The 17987-nt window shown below is 40.5% G+C and overlaps 1 protein-coding gene across 2 annotated transcripts in view; it reads right to left on the minus strand.

Moving 5' to 3' along the window:
* The window catches only part of PHACTR1 (phosphatase and actin regulator 1), a gene marked incomplete at its 5' end in the record, with an annotated part of 573950 nt that overhangs the window by 500872 nt on the left and 55091 nt on the right, over positions 1 to 17987 (minus strand). The gene's annotated exons all lie outside the window — the stretch shown is intronic.

The raw sequence follows: 17987 nt of genomic DNA on the forward strand, positions 1-17987 counted from the left end.
AAAATAAATTTAGAAGTTTATCTGCATATATGGTATTTAAAATTATGAGATCAGATAAGATCATGGAGGGAGTTGGTGCAGATTTGGAAGAGAGGACCAAAGACAGTGAAATATTAACAGATCAGGAACAGGATAGGGCTGTGAAAGGAGATTGGGAGTAAGTCCTCAGTGACTTCCAGGCAAACCAGGGAAGGGGCTGTCCTGGAAGCCAGGCACATGAGGTAAGTTTGCCAATGGGAAATGGGGGCTGGGGTGTGGTCCTATGGGGACAGGTCTAAAAAGACAAGATGTCAGAATTTACCTTTATATTTAACTAGAGGCCCAGTGCATAAATTTGTGCACCAGTGGGGTCCCTCAGCCTGGCCTGTGGGATATAGCTAAAACTGGCTCTCCTACATTCTCCAAGGGGTCTCGGATTGCAAGAGGGCACAGGTCAGGCTGAGGAACCCAACTAGTGCACAATGGGGGCCGGGGAGGGAGGGATGTGGGAGGTTGGCCAGCCGGGGAGGGATTGCGGGAGGGCTCCAGGGCATGTCTGGCCCATCTTGCTCAGTCCCCATTGGCTGGACCCCAGCAGCAAGCTAACCTACTGGTTGGACTGTCTGCTCCTTGGTGGTCAGTGCATGTCATAGCGAGCGGTTGAGTGGCCTTAGCATTTCATTAGCATATTACACTTTGGTTGGTTGAATGGAAGACCAGATGACCAGACACTTAGCATATTAAACTTTTATTATATAGGATAGGATGAAAGGTGTTAGTGGTCTCAGCAAAAGCACTATCAGTGAAGTGTGAAGAAAAAAATGTAAACCCAAGTAATTTTAGAGGAAATGAGAAGCGAGGACTTGGGGACAGTGACTATCTACACTAATAAAAGAGAAACATGCAAATTACTGTCACTCCGCTATGCCCAACAGCCAATCAGAGTGAGTATGCAAATTAACCTGAAAAGATGGTGGCAGCCCCGCCCCCCAGCCTCTCCGGGCCTGTAGGAGTCGGAGAAGTCCGGCGCCAGTGTCAGTGCCTGCGGCTGGCTGCAGCCCGGGAGACGAAGAAGCCGCCTGCCCTGTGATCCCAGGCAGCAGCCAGCAGCAGAAGATTCACGTCTGCCTGCCCCACGTCCTGGGGGACATGGAGAAATGGGGCCCCAGTGCCTGAGGCTGGGTGTAGCCCAGGAGAAGAAGAAGCTGCCTGCCCCGTGATCCCAGGCTATAGCCAGCTGGAGAAGCCGCCCACCCCATGTTTGCCTGCCCCACATCCTGGGGGAGATGCAGAAACCAGGCCCCAGCGCCTGAGGCTGGATGTGGCCCAGGAGATGAAGAAGCTGCCTGCCCCATGATCCCAGGCTGCAGCCAGCCAAAGAAGTCACCCACACTGCATCCCAGGGAAGACAGAGAAGCCGCCCACCTGTGGTCCAGGCACCAGCACCTGCGGCTGGCTACAGCCTGGTAGACGGAGAAGCCGTCCACCCCGCAGTCCCAGGCACCAGCACTTGTGGCTGCAGCCCAGGCGAAGCCACCTGGCCACCATCCCCTGCGGCTGCAGCTGGCCTGGGCGCCTATGGCTGACCAGAGGGAGGGAAGCCTGGATCCCGGGTGCCTGTGGTCAGCTGGAGGAGGGAATCCTGGGTCCTGGATGTGGAGCTGAGGCAGAGATGGTTAGGGGCAATCAAGCTAGCAGGGGAGCAGTTAGGGGCAATCAGGCAGGCAGGCAAGCGGTTAGGAGCCAGCAGTTCTGGATTGTGAGAGGGATGTCCAACTGCTGGTTATCCCCTGAGGGATCCCAGATTGGAGAGGGTGCAGGCCAGGCTGAGGGACACCCTTCCCCTCCCCCCCCCCGTGCATGAATTTCGTGCACCAGGCCACTAGTTAACAAATAAGAATAAAGAAATGGTGGCTTATATCTTCCAAAGAACCTCAACAGATAGACAAGCAATATAGCTATTCAGTTCTTTTTTTGTTTTGTTGTTATTGTTGTTGTTAATCCTCACTTGAGGATATTCTTCCATTGATTTTTAGAGAGAGTGGAAGGGAGGGGGAGAGTCAGAGAGAGAGAAACATGGTGAGAGAGACACATTAATTGGTCGCCTCCTGCATGCACTCTGACTGGGCTGGGGATTTAACCTGTAACATAGGTATCTGCCCTTGACCAGAATTGAACCCAAGACCCTTCAGTCCATGGGCTTAAGCTCTAACCATTTGGCAAACCAGCTAGGCTGTTATTCAGTTCTTAAATGACTTCTTCCTTTTTTCTCCAAATGCTCTTACTTCTCTAATTCCCGTTCTCCTTTCAAAATCCAACTCCTGTTATCCCTCTTGTCCCTGAAGGTGTGCTTTAGCATTTATTTCCTATGCTCTCATTAAGCATTCAATCAAATTCTGCCTCTAACTCTTACTCTTCTGTTCTATCTATATATTCCCTTTCCCAAAAATTATTAGCTCTTGAAAGGCAAAGACAGTGTTTTAGATTGTTTTGATTCTTATAAATGAGTACTAGAATATTATAAACATAATGGGAATCCAGTAAGGCCTTGGTCACTGTCCTTTGTTAGATTAATTTATATTCCAAGATATGTCAACTAATCTTCACTTTATTAACACTTCAATAGGTAAGAATAAAAACAACAAATGTGGCCTGGCTGGTGAGGCTCAGTGGTTGAGCATTGACCTATGTACCAGGAGCTCAAGGTTTAATTCCTGGTCAGGGCACATGCCCGGGTTGCTGGCTTGATCCCCAATAGGGGGCATGCAGGAGGCAGCCAATCAATGATTCTGTCTCATCATTGCTGTTTCTATCTCTCTTGCCCTTTCCTTTCCTCTCTGAAATCAATAAAAATATATTTAAAACAAACAACAAAATATGAAATTAATATTGGTATCTTATTCCATTTAAAAATCAGAACAATGTATCAACATGAAATAATATTTCATAGAAAATTAGAGCCCAGCATATCATGTGTCCTGATGAAATGATTTCCTTCCTCTCCATCACCCCACAGGCTCCACATTAATAATATGTGATTTTGTATACTGTTGCTAGTTTGTTAAAAATCCCTGAAAATAACTCTGACAAGATATTTCTCCCTTGCCTGTAGTCTCTAAATTTTTGTTTCTGCAAACAAGAGAAGGGGTTTCATTTCTGCAAAACCCACATCTTGCTAATTGAAAATAAAACTAGTTAGCCCAGCTGCTGTAGTGGAGAACTTGGGGAGGAAAAGCTGTGTCTCCAGTAGTGCTGTTTCCCTCATTTGATTTGCCTGAGTTTGCCGTTAATAAATCCCAAAGCCCTGTTGAATCCCAGGCTTAGGCCAGGGCAGAGGTGGCAACTATGATCTCCGCAGTTCATTTCCTTACTCATCTTGAGATGCTGATTCCAGTCAGGGAAGATCACTCTGGGTAGAGCAGTGCAATTGATAAAGGCCCTGGGACCCCACAGGTCAATACGCCAGCCTGATTCTGGCCAGAATCCTTCAAGGAGAGCGCTGTGATTCAGCATTTGACCATAGCCTGACATGTGATTGATTCTGAGCAGTGTCTGCCAGCCTGTTGGAGGAGCCTGACTATAGCAAACATCACACTCTGGACTTACCAATCCCTATACTGGATGACTATGAATTAAGACCAAACTGAGCTTTTTCTCACAGCCTTCATAACCTTTGTGCAAAGGCAAGTTGGATTAAACTCCCAAATATATCTTTCACTATTCTCTTTATCAGTACTCTGGAAAACCATTATCTCAGGATATATCAGAACTTTTCCATTCTTGTCCTTGAATACATAAGATTTACCCCACAAAAGACCCTTCTGTCTTTCCAATTCCAATCACGGGAGAATATTGGTATTTTTTTAAAGGAAGTGTTTTTCTATAGACAAAGTTTAACTGCATAGAGTTTAAGTCAAAATTCAAAATTCTCATGCTTTACACCCACTTTTAACCTCATAGTTACTGACTTCTAACCTATAATAATAGCATTAAGTTCTAACTTAAAAAGACAGCATTATTAGTGAAAGAAACTGACATGCTGTTCCGGCCTTGCATCAAGGGTGACCATCAACACTTGATTTAGTCTCATGCTTTCTCCTGTCACAGTTTCCTCCACAGTAGACTGAGAGGGTGACCTCTAAGCTTCTTCTACAAAAACTGTCCACTCAAACCATCTCTTTTTCAGTCAATTGGAAACTGACTTTCAATTGCTCATTCATTGAAATATTTTCCTTGGCAGTACTCATGTCCTAACAGCTTATTTCCTAACCTCTCTGAATTCATATAAAACATAGCTTTCCTTCAGTTTTTGAAGTTAGGGCATGACAACTGACCCACCCTATTTCCCAAAAGTCACACCATAGGTGATTTAACTTGGAGTTATAAAACATGCAGTTTTATAAACCGGATATTTTATACATGGCCAGAATTTCAAGTATGCCTTTTTCTGTCACTGGGGCTTGGCTAGGTGCTGTCATTTTAACTCAACTTCAGAACATCAATTTCCAGATCTCTAGCTTCCTTGACACTTAAATATTCCAAATAGGTGCGACTACTAAAAACTGACAATTTCCAGAACAATGTGTTCAATTTCTCCCCCTTCTTTCTCTCTTATTGAATACTGATTTCTGAACCTTAGGCCCAATCGTATAGCAAACATCACACTCTGGACTTATCAATTCCTATACGGATGCTTTGAAATTGGTTGTTAACAAAATATCATATTTGTACTAAATATTATTTTTTTCTGTTCAAAAGAGTCACCCCACAGGAAGGTAAACACACACACACACACACACACACACACACACACACACACACACCAAAGAAACAATTAAGAGCTGCTAGCTTTGGAACACTATCAGTTTATGAGTAGCATAAGAAAACCAGACACTCTCCTTCACAATTGAACTTTGTGCTATAGTAAAGACACTAAAGGCTATGTAGCCAAACTATTATAATAAAGTTTCCATTTACTTGAAAATATGCAGTCTTTCTTATCACCATGTTGATATTTTCGAGTACCCAAAGGCAGAATGAAAAATTACTTTAAGAAGAAAAATTGTTTTTTACCTGCTGACTAGTGGTTTTAAACTATATGATATTATCAGTACAGTACAACCCTTGACCTTTGATGGGTTCTTTTCAAGAAAAGCATTCCTTTCAGGAATGTCAAATAAACATCTGCAGTAGGGTGAGTCTGATCAGTGAAGTGTACACCATGACCTTGATGTCAAGGTGGATACTCAATATTTGTTAAATGAATGAATACATAAACGAAGTCATGGTGAATGGTAATGAATAATATAAATGATTATAATATAGGTAATATATAAAAATCTTATATAATAAAAGCTTGATATGCTAAATGTCTTGTTGTCCTCTTGGCTGTTCAACCAATCAAAGCATAATATGCTAATGATATGCTAAGTCTGCTCAACCGCTTTCTATGACGTGCACCAACCACCAGGGGGCAGATTCTCCAACCAGTAGGTTAGCTTGCTGCTGGGGTCTGGCTGATCAGGGATCGGGACTGAGTGAGACGACCGGACATGCCCTGGAGCCCTCCTGTGGTCCCTTCCCAGCTGGCCAAGCTCTAGTGTTCCTCCCTGGCCCCGATCATGCACCGGTGGGGTCCCTCAGCCTGGCCTGCGCCCTCTCGCAATCCAGGCTGAGGGACCACGCCCCCCCATCCGAGTTCATGAATTTCATGCACCGGGCCTCTAGTAACATAAATAAATGAATAAAACCAGTGTATTTTAAACCAAGTATGTAGTCTTGATTCAGTGCAATGCAAAAATACTGTTGCTTCAACACAAGAGAGAAACTGGAATCCTCCTTCTGTTTTTCTGCTGCTTTCAGCAACAAACCTGGCAGTCTGCAGTGATTAGTCAACCCCTGTACTACTCTTGTGCATTGCTTTGAGATGGCCAGGCACAAGATGCAACTGCTGTCTGAGGTTTCCTTCCTGAGCAAAACCAGAAAACACACTGTCTGCCCTTACATGTCCACCTCACGCATTTTACATTTATTACCCTATGTAATGGTTCTGCTGTGGATAGCAATGGAGACAAAGGGCAGGTGGATAGAGTAGCCTCTTCTATCAGATGGAAATACATGTAATTACAGTTGGTGAGGTTCCGTGCTTGTCTATGTGTCAGCTCTGATGAGTGCATCTTTTTCATGTCATGGCCAGTATTTCTTCTTAGACTATAAAATTCTAAGAGGATTTTAATTTTTCTTTTTCTAATATATATATGTGTGTGTCTGTATACACATGCATATTATCACTTACTAGAGGCCCGGTGCATGAAATTTGTGCACGGGGGGAGGGGAGGGTGTCCCTCAGCCCAGCCTGCACCCTCTCCAATCTGGGACCCCTCCAGGGATGTCCGACTGCCCATTTAGGCCCGATCCCAGTAGGATCGGGCCTAAACGGGCAGTCGGACATCCTTCTCACAATCCAGGACTACTGGCTCCCAACTGCTCGTCTGCCTGCCTTCCTGATTGCCCCTAACTGCTTCTGCCTGCTAGCCTGATCACCGTTTAACCACTCCCCTTCCAGCCTGATTGATGCCTAACTGCTCCCCTGACAGCCTGTTTGCCCCTAACTGCCCTCCCCTGCAGGCCTGGTCCCCCCCAACTGCTCTCCCCTGCAGGCCTGGGTCCCCCCCAACTGCCCTTCCCTGCAGGCCTGGTCACCCCCAACTTCCCTCCTCTGCCGGCCTGGTCACCCCTAACTGCCCTCCCCTGAAGGCTTGATCACCCCCAACTGCCCTCCCTTTCAGGCCTGGTCCCTCCCAACTGCCCTCCCCTGCTGGCCATCTTGTGGTGGCCATCTTGTGTCCACATGGGGGCAGCCATCTTTGACCACATGGGGGCAGCCATCTTGTGTGTTGGAGTGGTGGGCAATTTGCATATTACTCTTTTATTAGATAGGAAATGTATGTGTATGCGTGTGTATATATCATGTGTGTATATCCATTCTAGCACTGTCTCCTAAAAATGCTATCAAGCAAGTATAGGACTAATTGACCTCTTATGTTGATCTATGAATTTCTAGAGCAATTACCCATATAACTCTTATTTATTATTTTACCATTTTATTTACTTAACATAATATAGTAGAATAATGTGGGTTTAAACCCATAACCTGAATTTGAATCCTATATCTGTTTACTTAATTTGTCACATAACCCCCTTGATTTTTAACTACTTCTTTGAGAAACAGAAACAATAATTTATAATATTTTTGTATAATGGTTAGAAACACATACAGTGCATCTAATATGCAAAAAACATTCATTGTCATTTTTATGGCTGCCTTTCTCCATAATTTGATCAAAAGCTCCTGGAGGCTAAAAAATGCCACTTTGGAATCCACGTGGATTTGTTATTCAAAGCAGCAAACACATAATGGCACTCCATAAATATGTTTATTACATTGAAAAACCCATGTGGTTTGTACTATAATAAAATAGAGCTATCTCATGGCCATCGAACATCGGTGAAGCCCATTCACATTCCCTATGCCTTTGTAACCTAACCATTGCACCTCAGCTGTCATGGAGCCCCATATATTGCAAGCACAAAGGGAACAAAACTATGTTTTTCAATAATCACATTAAAATTAATGTTATTAAATATAATTATTTTACATTGCACCAGCACTAACCTGAGGCGGATCTGGTTTTTGTAAATGTGAGGAATTTGACCCCCACACAGGTTCTGACCTATGTGTTCCTACTTACCTGCCAGGATGCCCAACACAAAAGAATCTGAGCATTTGGTGCAGCCCACCTGGGCAATGGATGCAGGGAGATGACAAGAGAACAAGATGACTTGAAACCAGGGTCCCTGACATTGAACAAGTAATACAAAAGCAAAGCAACAGGCTGCTGACAGCCTTTCCTTTCCAGTCCCTGCTCTGATGCTCTCCTAACACATAAACACTGAGAGGGTTTCACTTGTCTTGCCTAAAACAGGCTAAATTTAAAACAAGGGCCATAGTCTATAAGGAGCATTCATAACTAAATACTGTAAATATTTGACCATACAGGTTGAACACAAAATCCTGTATTTATTCGTTCTCTGTTTGTCAATTGAGTTTCCAGCTGGCTATATATATTTCATAAAATAATAGGCAATATAATAATTACTGTACTTACTGCATAATTTTTCTTTTGAGAGCTATATAGCCCATCATTTCCTATCATAAGGTGCCATCAGAATTACTATTTTCTGTTTCTCTGCCCATCTAATTAATAGTAGTCATCTTTTTACAATCTATTGCTGCCCACTATTCAGCCTTATCTGACATTCTCTAAAGACTAAGCGCATTTCATTTCAGTTCTTGTAATTTGTTATTACTGTTTTTCTCATTTTATTCCATGTGCCACAACAGTCTAAGATAATGAAAAGCAATATACTAGATTTCAAAACTTAGGTGGAAAAATTCATCTTTTGTAGTCAATACTTTTTTTGCAAAACCTTAGCCATATCTATATTCACACTGGAAATAGTCTTAAGAACTGAATTAGAAACACGAGTTGATTATATTTTGTCCTTGTAAAGAGTCTTCATATGGCCTGACATTGTACTGGAAGAGTCAGTCATGGCACCTACCACATCTGTTGTGCTCTCTGAGGACTGTGGCCTTGTCCATGTGTCCTGCTAGAGAAAGCAGCCATAGGCAGCATGCTGTGGGAGGGCTCATGTTCTGTGGCATGTTTTTAACCTCCAGATCTAATGAACTGGACCAAGAAAGGGCATCTGACTGCCAATCCTTGGGTTGACCAGAAAACTGTGAGATGACTTTGTACAAGAGCTCAGTCCCACTAGAGTCCATATTCATTTGTCAGGACAAACACATTCTTCACTTGGAATTTTGAAAGAAAAATTTTGAAATAGTCCGATAATAATGGGAAAAAACTAAAAATTTAACACCCCACCTTCCTAGAGGAAGAAGTAGAGATAAGCAGGGGAAGAGCATCAGGAAAAAATTCACAAACACTCTTGGGTCTGAGGTGGCAATGAGATGGGAAGGAACTGCCTGAGCCCTGGAGGGCCACCAGGAAGGCATGCAGACAGTGACTAATGTCCGACTGCCATGAAAGGTCTGACCTACTGTGCTTTTCATTAAAGTAACCTCCCATGATTGTGATGAGCAAATTGGACTTCTCTCTTCCTTCTAAATGAAAACCCTACCTAAGAATGGACACGCTTGATGAAAATGTTCTCTTGAGCAGGGCAACCCTAGACTCCTCATGGGTATGCTTGGAAAGTTTTTTTGAAATCCTCACTCAAGGATATGTTTACTGACTTCAGAGTGAGAGGAAAGGAGAAAGATAGAGATAGATAGATAGATAGATAGATAGATAGATAGATAGATAGATAGATAGATAATAGATAGATAGATAGATAGATAGATAGATAGATAGATAGATGTTAGAGAGAAACATTGATTGTTTGCCTTCCTTTTGCGCCCCAACCAGGGATCAAACTTGAAGCCTTTTGTTGTTCAGGACGATGCTCCAACCAACTGATCCACCCAGGCAGGACAAGCAGTTTAGTTTTTGAGTGACTTCCAGCAATTTGTCTGAGAACAGTATGAGAGCCAAACTGTGCTAAAGTTCCTTTGCAGCCTGCAGTAACCAAGGGGAAGGAGAACGAGCAGCAATAGTTTTCTCCCCATCCTTTCCTCATTCATTTGTCCTTTAAAACAATCATCACATAGGGACTGACAGGAATGAAGCATGGGATCCATCTGCACTCTAATACTTCAGAAATTTTCCATTTTTTTAGGGTTTCAGGGCTCACTTTTGCTTCCATATGCTTGGATAACTATAAGGGCGCTTGAATGAATGTGTGCAAACACCAGGAAGGCAGCATGGCAGCATATAAAAGTAACTGCCTTGAGCATGCAATTGTGCATTGGCTTGCCCAGAGGAGGTCATTATGCATGCAATAGAGGTATCGGGATATACTCAAGGCTTAAGTCTTTAGATAGAAAGTAGCTTCCAGAGCTCTATTCCTTCTGCAGGATTCTGGCAAGATTTACTTTGTGATAAATGGCCATAATACACTAAGTAAAATTGCCTCTGCATAATGCTACTGGGTATGACTGAGGATTTACTATATAAGCTGACAATCACATAACACAAATGATCTATTTCTATAAATCAGGCCCTGATGCTCATATATAAAGTTGCCTCTGCATGCACACAAACATAACAGAGCTTCTCTCTCTCTCTCTCTCTCTCTCTCTCTCTCTTCCTCTCTCTCTCTCTCTCTCTCTCTCTCTCTCTCTCTCTCTCTCTCTCTCTTTCACACACACACACACACACACACACACACAGACACACATTGGAATGCTTCCATTCCTCTATCTTTTATATCTTATATTAAGCACATACCTGTCAAAGGTTTGAAATATTTAAACAATAATAACTATTATACTAAAATATAGTCAGGTTCTTGAAACCCTAAATCCTCCTAAGCTTCTTAATCTCTACCTCCAGGTTTCATCTCAGAGGTCTCTGCACAAGTTCTTTATTAAGGTTTCTCTTCCCTCCTTCTCTCTGGGCTTGAGCAGGATGGGAACACAACTGGACTTTCTCAAGGACCTACACGTTAAGAAAGGACCTATAGGTAGCATTTAAAAGTCCAGTGATTCAAAATAATAGTATTACATAATTCTCCAAGATGTATTCTTATTCAGAATGCTCTATATAAAAAAGATTTTATTTAAACTAAGCTATATTTTAGTGTGTAAATGAGAAGAATATATATATATATATATATATATATATATATATATATATATATATTCCTATAATGCTGCTGAGAAACACTGCCATAGAAGATAGTAATAATATTTCTTTCTAGTCCTGATCATACAGTAAATGGGTGGTTATGATCACCAATTCCAATGTGGTGGTGGGGGATCCCCCACACCAAGAAGCAATGCTAGGACAACAGCTAGGTGTCCTACAATTTAACTGTGACACTGAAATGAAATTTAGCTTTAAATCTTAACCCTAGAAATCATCTTTCTCTCTATGCCCCTCATAGACCGAGCTTTGCCCTGGATAACCAGCAACCCCGAGACAACAGAAGACAGAAACCTGGACCTGACTAATGGTCACAGGGTCTGGACCTCTGGCAGGCTAAAGTTAACATCTTGACCTAAGTTATATTTCAGCTCCCGAGCCTTAAGGTGGAATGATACCCTAGCTATTTATTTTTCCATGAAACCAGACAGAGAAACATCAGAGCAGACCTCAGAGCTGTCCTCAAAACCTGAAGAAATGATTCATTAACCCCACCTCCAAACAATTAGCTTCCAGCATGATGCCAAACCTCTAATCCACAGTGTCCTGTGATTTTGCCCAGTATAATCTGTATCCTATGCACCATCCAGTGTTGGGTCTTTAGAGCATTAACTCCCTGTACCCTGGATTGGCTAGTTCTCTAGTAAATCTGATTTCTATACTGCAAACTCCTGCTCACACATTTCCTTTGGACCAGTGCAAACAGGCAGGTGGACTCAATTATTTGGGTCCCAGTAACAACACTACAATTTAATTCTGACACTATTTACTCAGAGAGAGCATAGATTCTACAGGTCAGAGGCTCAGTCCTACAAGATGGGCCCCTCCTCAGCTGTAGTCCAAGCCCAGGTTCACCTGTACTTCTCATCAACTGGCTATAAACCAGAGATTCCTAGGATTTCCTCCTTGGGTTTGGTTAATTTACTAGAGGGGCTCACAGAACTTGGAGGAACTTGTTATTTATGGTAATACTGGCTTATTACAAAAGATATGATAACAAATACAGATGAACATCCAGATGGGACAGATGCATGGGGCAAGGTATGTGGGAAGGGACATGGAACTCTCATGCTGTCTGAACATGCCCCTCTGCCCAAATATCCATGTGTTCACCAAGCTAGGAGCTCTCCAAGGCCTCTCCTTTTGAGTTTTTATGGAGGCATGGCTGATTCAATCACAGGCTGTTATATGATTCAATCTCAGCCCTTCTCTCTTTCCAGAAAGTAGGACTGAAAGTTCCAGCTCTAGAATCTCAAGGTTGGTTCTCCAGACAACCAGTCCCCAACCTTAGGTTACCTAAGGCTTTCCAAAAGTCATCTGCTAACATAACAGAAGACATCCTTTGGCTCTTATCACAGGAAATGTTTTAGGAACTATGAGCCAGGAACCCCAGATAAAGACCAAATATATATGAGAATAAGTGTCCATTACATCTGACCAATTAAATGTTCCTTACAAGTCACAATATTGCATATATAGCAAGAAAATAAAGTCTTTTTAATTAAAAGGCAATCAAGTGGGTTTTGAGGGACTTGAAATTAGGGTTTGGATACTTGGTCAATTGTATAAAATGGAAAACAAATGGGAAAGAGTGCAACAAAGTTAGGGAAATGAGTGGAAATGGGGCGCATTGGTAGGAGGTGTCTTTTATTTAAGATGAGGTCACCAGGAATAATTTCTGGGAGGAAACTGCAGAGACCATCTCCCTGTGCATTTGCTTTAATTAACTGAAGTAAATATGACATTACAAAAAGGTTAAACTTAGCTAATGAGTCCAAATGAGAGTCCGGATATCTTTCTTTGGAAAATGAAATGAAGGAAAGGAGACTTGCTTCCTTAATTTTTTAATATACTGGGTATATCATGTACAGTTGTGCAGTTGTCACAGCATGAAGGCACAGAGCCAGAGGCCAATGGGGCTGGCCTCCTGCCTGGGCCTGTGAGGACCTCTGAGCTCTAGGTTGGGGCTCTGTGCTGGGAAGGGCACTCTTTGTAATTTGCACAAAAGAACAATATGAGTTAGCAGTGAACCTGCAGGATACTATGTAGAAAAATAAAACTGTACATTTAAATGCTTTAAAACACTGAATTTCAAACCTTTGTGTTATTATTACAGACTACCTTCCATTTAGTTCAGGTTCAGAAGAAGTTTTACCACCTTAGTGCATTGGTTTCAAACTGGTGTCCATAGTTATTGGGAATGAGGGTAGAGGAGTACTTGAACATGTTTTACATTTTCTGCAAATTCTCTCTAGGAGTGGATTTGATTTGATGATTTTATTCAGAGAATAGTCTAACTAATTAATATAACCTCTTTTGCAATAGCAGCAAATCACACTAATGACAACTATAGGATGAACCTAGTAAGTAAATGAGTTATTTGCACCAAGTAAATCCAAAGAAATGATGTCTTTACTATGTTCTACCAGAAAACTATTACTCGGAACTTGAAATACATAGGCATGCTAAAATCAAAAGCCCCGTTGCCATAGCAGTCGATACCACATTCATATTTTGAGTGGTAATTTAATTTAAGCCAAACAACATGTTTTTGCCACATTAAATTAACTTCATTAATTTAATTTTAATTGATTTTGTAGCTGTATTTGATTGTTAATTTGTTTTGATTTTATGGTTGTACAAGAGCTCTGAGTGTAAGAAGTTTTTAAGCAGGTTCCCATATGTACATATTTAACATGTTTATTATGCTGCATGCATTCATAACAAAAATAATTCAAGTCAATGCCAGGGGTCCAATAACATTTTTCTTTTAAAAGGATTCATACATCACTGAACCTTGAGACACCCTCTTATGCTTCCATATAACACCCATGCTTTTGAACTATCGTGGGGCCATAGCATTATTACAAGAAGTCATCCCATCTATGTGTGTATACCAGTTAAGTGTAGTCTGAGTAAATCTCTAACATGTTCATGCTATTATACTTCATAAGTCTGCAAATACTATTGCATTGAATAAGGAATAAAATATTTGAATATGACTTAATTCTTCATTTTTACCAACCAATGGATATTTAACACAAATGCTATGCACACATCTTTATAGGAGGGGTGTTTGAAAATTTCTAACCCATGAGTGTTTTTAATAAAAAGTGAGTGGCAATTACTACTTTGGAAACCTACTAGCTATTTTGTTACAAAGTGTATGTCATGACTTATTTTCTATGTTTTAAAGATGCTAATTTGTGACAGACTATCATGTAAATGAACCCTACCTAGTTTTCTTCCTTTACTAAGGAATTTAAGAATCTTCCATAATATTCTACAGTTCAATATCTTATTTTTTCAATCTGTGAGGGAGCAAGAAGTAAACACCAATTTGGTTACATAAATAGTACTTGAGGTTTCTTATGTTTTTAAGTTAGAGAAGATAGTAAGGAAGATTAATGGAAATAAAACCATACTTTGACATAATACATCTCTTTTGTTTAAATAACTATACTCAATAGTTGGGTGGGATATTACTCAGAATCTGTGAAACTCCAAATGTGAAAATGAAGCCACAGACCTAATCATAATGTGCATAAGGCATTTCTGATTTTTCCTGGAACTTGAGTCCACATCTATCCAATGACAACCACTATACTTGTCAAAGTCTCGTGGAAACCTTTTCAGGATGGCTGTGCAGATTGCCAGGGCCACTACAAGGGTCCGCAGGTGTCAGCTGGGGGACGTGATGGAGCACCTGGCTCACCAGAAGGCGCTGAAAGTACTGATTCAGTCTTTACACAGCAAGCTTTATCAGCAGAAGTAGAAAGGTTGTTTCCTTATTTTGGGCTAACCTAAATTTGTAAATGGTAATGAGGAGGGTGTTAAGACAACAAAAGAAACTCTCACTTTTTCCTTCAATCTCTAAGTAAACAGAAAAAAGAAAATAAAGACAGTTTGGCTATATAACCAATACTCTCTTCTGTTGACATGTATATATGTAGTTAAAATAAAAAATAAACATTTATAGCCAAGAGATGTAGAATAAAAACCTTCTGTTTGTTTGGTTAAAATATTGAATATGCATTTTAAGGAGAAAAGATCTTTAGTTTTTTGTTTTTTTTTCAAATATCACTTGAATGTTCAGAGACTAAGGTGACTCTTGAGATTGTAAGATCTGTTAGAACAGGGAATATGACTATTAGGTTCATCAACACCATCATCTTTTCACTTTCTAACATAATGCCTAGCATAGAGTGAGCATTTAATAGATAAAGTAATTATTTTAATTATTTAGTTTTAATGGTTTCTAACATAAGTAATTAATAAATTAATTATGCCCAAGAATCTATGAAAATGATTGAGAATCTCTTGTCTTCTATTAAATCTGGAGGTAGGTAATACAGTATGTTCCAGTCAAAACTATTGGCAGCAGAGAATCTTGAACTTGGAGTTCTTTCAATACCAAGTTTCTAAAAAATTACTACAGTTACAACAAAAGGAAGATAAATGATCCAATCAAAAAATGAATAAAGGACCTAAATAGACACTTTTTGAAAGAGGACATACAGAGGCCGAGAGACATATGAAAACATGCTCAAAGTCACTAATCATCTGAGAGATGCAAATCAAAACAGCAATGAGGTACCATCTCACACCTGTCAGAATGGCTATCATCAACAAATCAACAAACAAGTGTTGGCTAGGATGTGGAGAAAAAGGAACCCTTGTGCACTGCTGGTGGGAATGCAGACTGGTGCAGCCACTGTGGAGGACAGTATGGAGTTTCCTCAAAAAGTTAAAAATGGAACTCCCATTTGACCCAGTGATCCCACTTCTAGGAATATATCCCAAGAAACTAGAAACACCAATCAGAAAGGATATATGCATCCCTATGTTCATAGCAGCACAATTTACAATAGCTAAGATTTGGAAACAGCCTAAGTGCCCATCAGCAGATGAGTGGATTAAAAAACAGTGGTATATCTACACAATGGAATACTATGCTGCTGTAAAAAAGAAGGAACTTTTACCATTTGCAACAGCATGGATGGAACTGGAGAGCATTATGCTAAGTGAAATAAGCCAGTCAGAGAAAGATAAATATCACATGATCTCACTCATATGTGGGATATAATGATAAGCATAGTTTGATGACCAAGAATAGATCCAGAGACAACTGGCAGGGGAGAGGAGGGGGTTAGAGAGCAACCAAAGGACTGTATGCATGCATATTAGCATAACCAATGGACACAGACACTGGGGTGGTGGGGGCTTGCCCAGGGTGGAAATGGCTGGGGGGCGGGAGTCAATTGGGGAAAAAGGAGACATTTATAAAACTTTAGACAATAAATAAATTTTTAAAAATATTACTACAGTTACAACCAAAGAACCACCTGCTCCTGGATTCCAATATGTACAAATTGCATTTCATCCCATTTTGCATCTCACAATTTTTATATTTTCTTCACCATAATGGAATAACCCTCCCCCCACAATATTAATGTTAATTTTTTATTTAGTAATCAAAAATAATTGAAGTGTCCCAGGATTAGCCTTTACCATCATAATACAAATTTAAAATATAAGTGGTGCTCTGCAGTCACATTAGGCAACATGATTAAGGAGTTGAATGAATGAAAATAGATTTACATCCTCATATTGTATTTATAACATTATTAGTTAATTCTGTGGCAACAGATGGCCAGATCCAACGTTCTCTAAGCAATCTTCTAATTAAGATATTTATTTTAACTTTTTAAAATTAGGAGGTGTCATTTCCTTTGGTGTGTTTTTCAAGGGGCAGAACAATGATTTATCATAAGGTTACAAATATTAGGAAACTTGTTATTTGGGAAATTGAATATGATATGATATAGTGTGCTACTCCCTGGGTAATTAATGTGTTGGAAAGACTGAGAGATTAGGTTAGTTCTGGAGAGAGAAAACAGTGAGGTCCCTGAACACTTCCTTGCTCATCCTTTTAATGGGCTACTCTGTCTAAGGAGGCTGGGAGGCTCTGCCTGGTAACCTCATCTCGTCAGCACTTCCTAAGTGGGAAGTCTCCTTGGAAAGACAACAGAAAGTCATGGTGTAGACAGACTCTAAAAGTGACTCAGGTACTTCTTAGGAATATCTTCCCTTACTTTATCTGGAAATGGCTTTGTTTTTTGGATGCTAAGTTGGATCTGATGCCAAGGCCTGCACCTCTTTAATTCCTCTAGAGAAAAGTACCAGGTGTAATATGTCTGTGTCTATGGGTGTGATGTTGCATTTAAAATCCCAGATACCCAAGGCTCAAAGAATTGCTGATTTGAACATATTCAAATCTCTATGAAGTGTCAGGGAAATACAAACATGCCCCTGGGTCTCCTTTGAGAAGAGCAGAGCACTTCGGAGGGCATTAGGCAAACATTAATCTTGAATACTAAGTACATAGATAGCTGGTACTACAAATATATATGTAAGTAAAAAAACACATAGTATTTCCCTAATAAACATATACCTGTCTCATCTGGAAGAAACATTGCTACGTATTTTAAATTTTATTAACTCACCTTCCAGGCGAACACCTTTCTCTTTACCCACCACTCCTTTCTATGGTCCTTTGCTTCTATCTATATTCTTTAATTTCCCAGAGTGAAAGCATTAAGCAAAATCTCTGAGAGAAATATGTTTTTTTGTGTGTGTTTAGAATGCATTTTTCTGGGCAGTAAATTTGATTACCTAGTCAATTAACTAATCAATACAAAACAGTGAGGCGAGTTCTAGTCTGGAAGTGGAAAGAAAGGAAAATGAACTCACAGAGCAAAGGAGATCTCTGACTCTTGGAATGTGACAAAATTGGATGTTTTAAAGTTTGATATTTTTAAGCATTTTATGAGAAGTAGATATTCTGGCAAAGTGAAATGTCCATGTGGTTTTAAAGATTTTTTTTTAAATGCCAAGTTGATGCCTGAAGCAAATATTCACAGCTCAGATATTATAAGATCTGTGAAATTTGAGGTTTTATATTAAAATTCAGACATGACATTAACTGACAACCTTCTGGTTGTATTGCACGTGGTTCTTAGGGCTAGTCTGAGATCTGAGTTTTTCAAATATCTGATTTAAAACAAGGTCATGGAATAAATAAGATTGCATTTTCTGTCCCTCTAAGAAGGTGACAAATTGTGTAAGTCTGCAAAATACATGGTGAGTCGGGAGAGGCTGGATGGTACAAGTTCT

The sequence above is a fragment of the Plecotus auritus genome (genome assembly GCF_963455305.1).
Source record: "Plecotus auritus genome assembly, chromosome: 2".
Lineage (NCBI taxonomy): Eukaryota > Metazoa > Chordata > Mammalia > Chiroptera > Vespertilionidae > Plecotus > Plecotus auritus.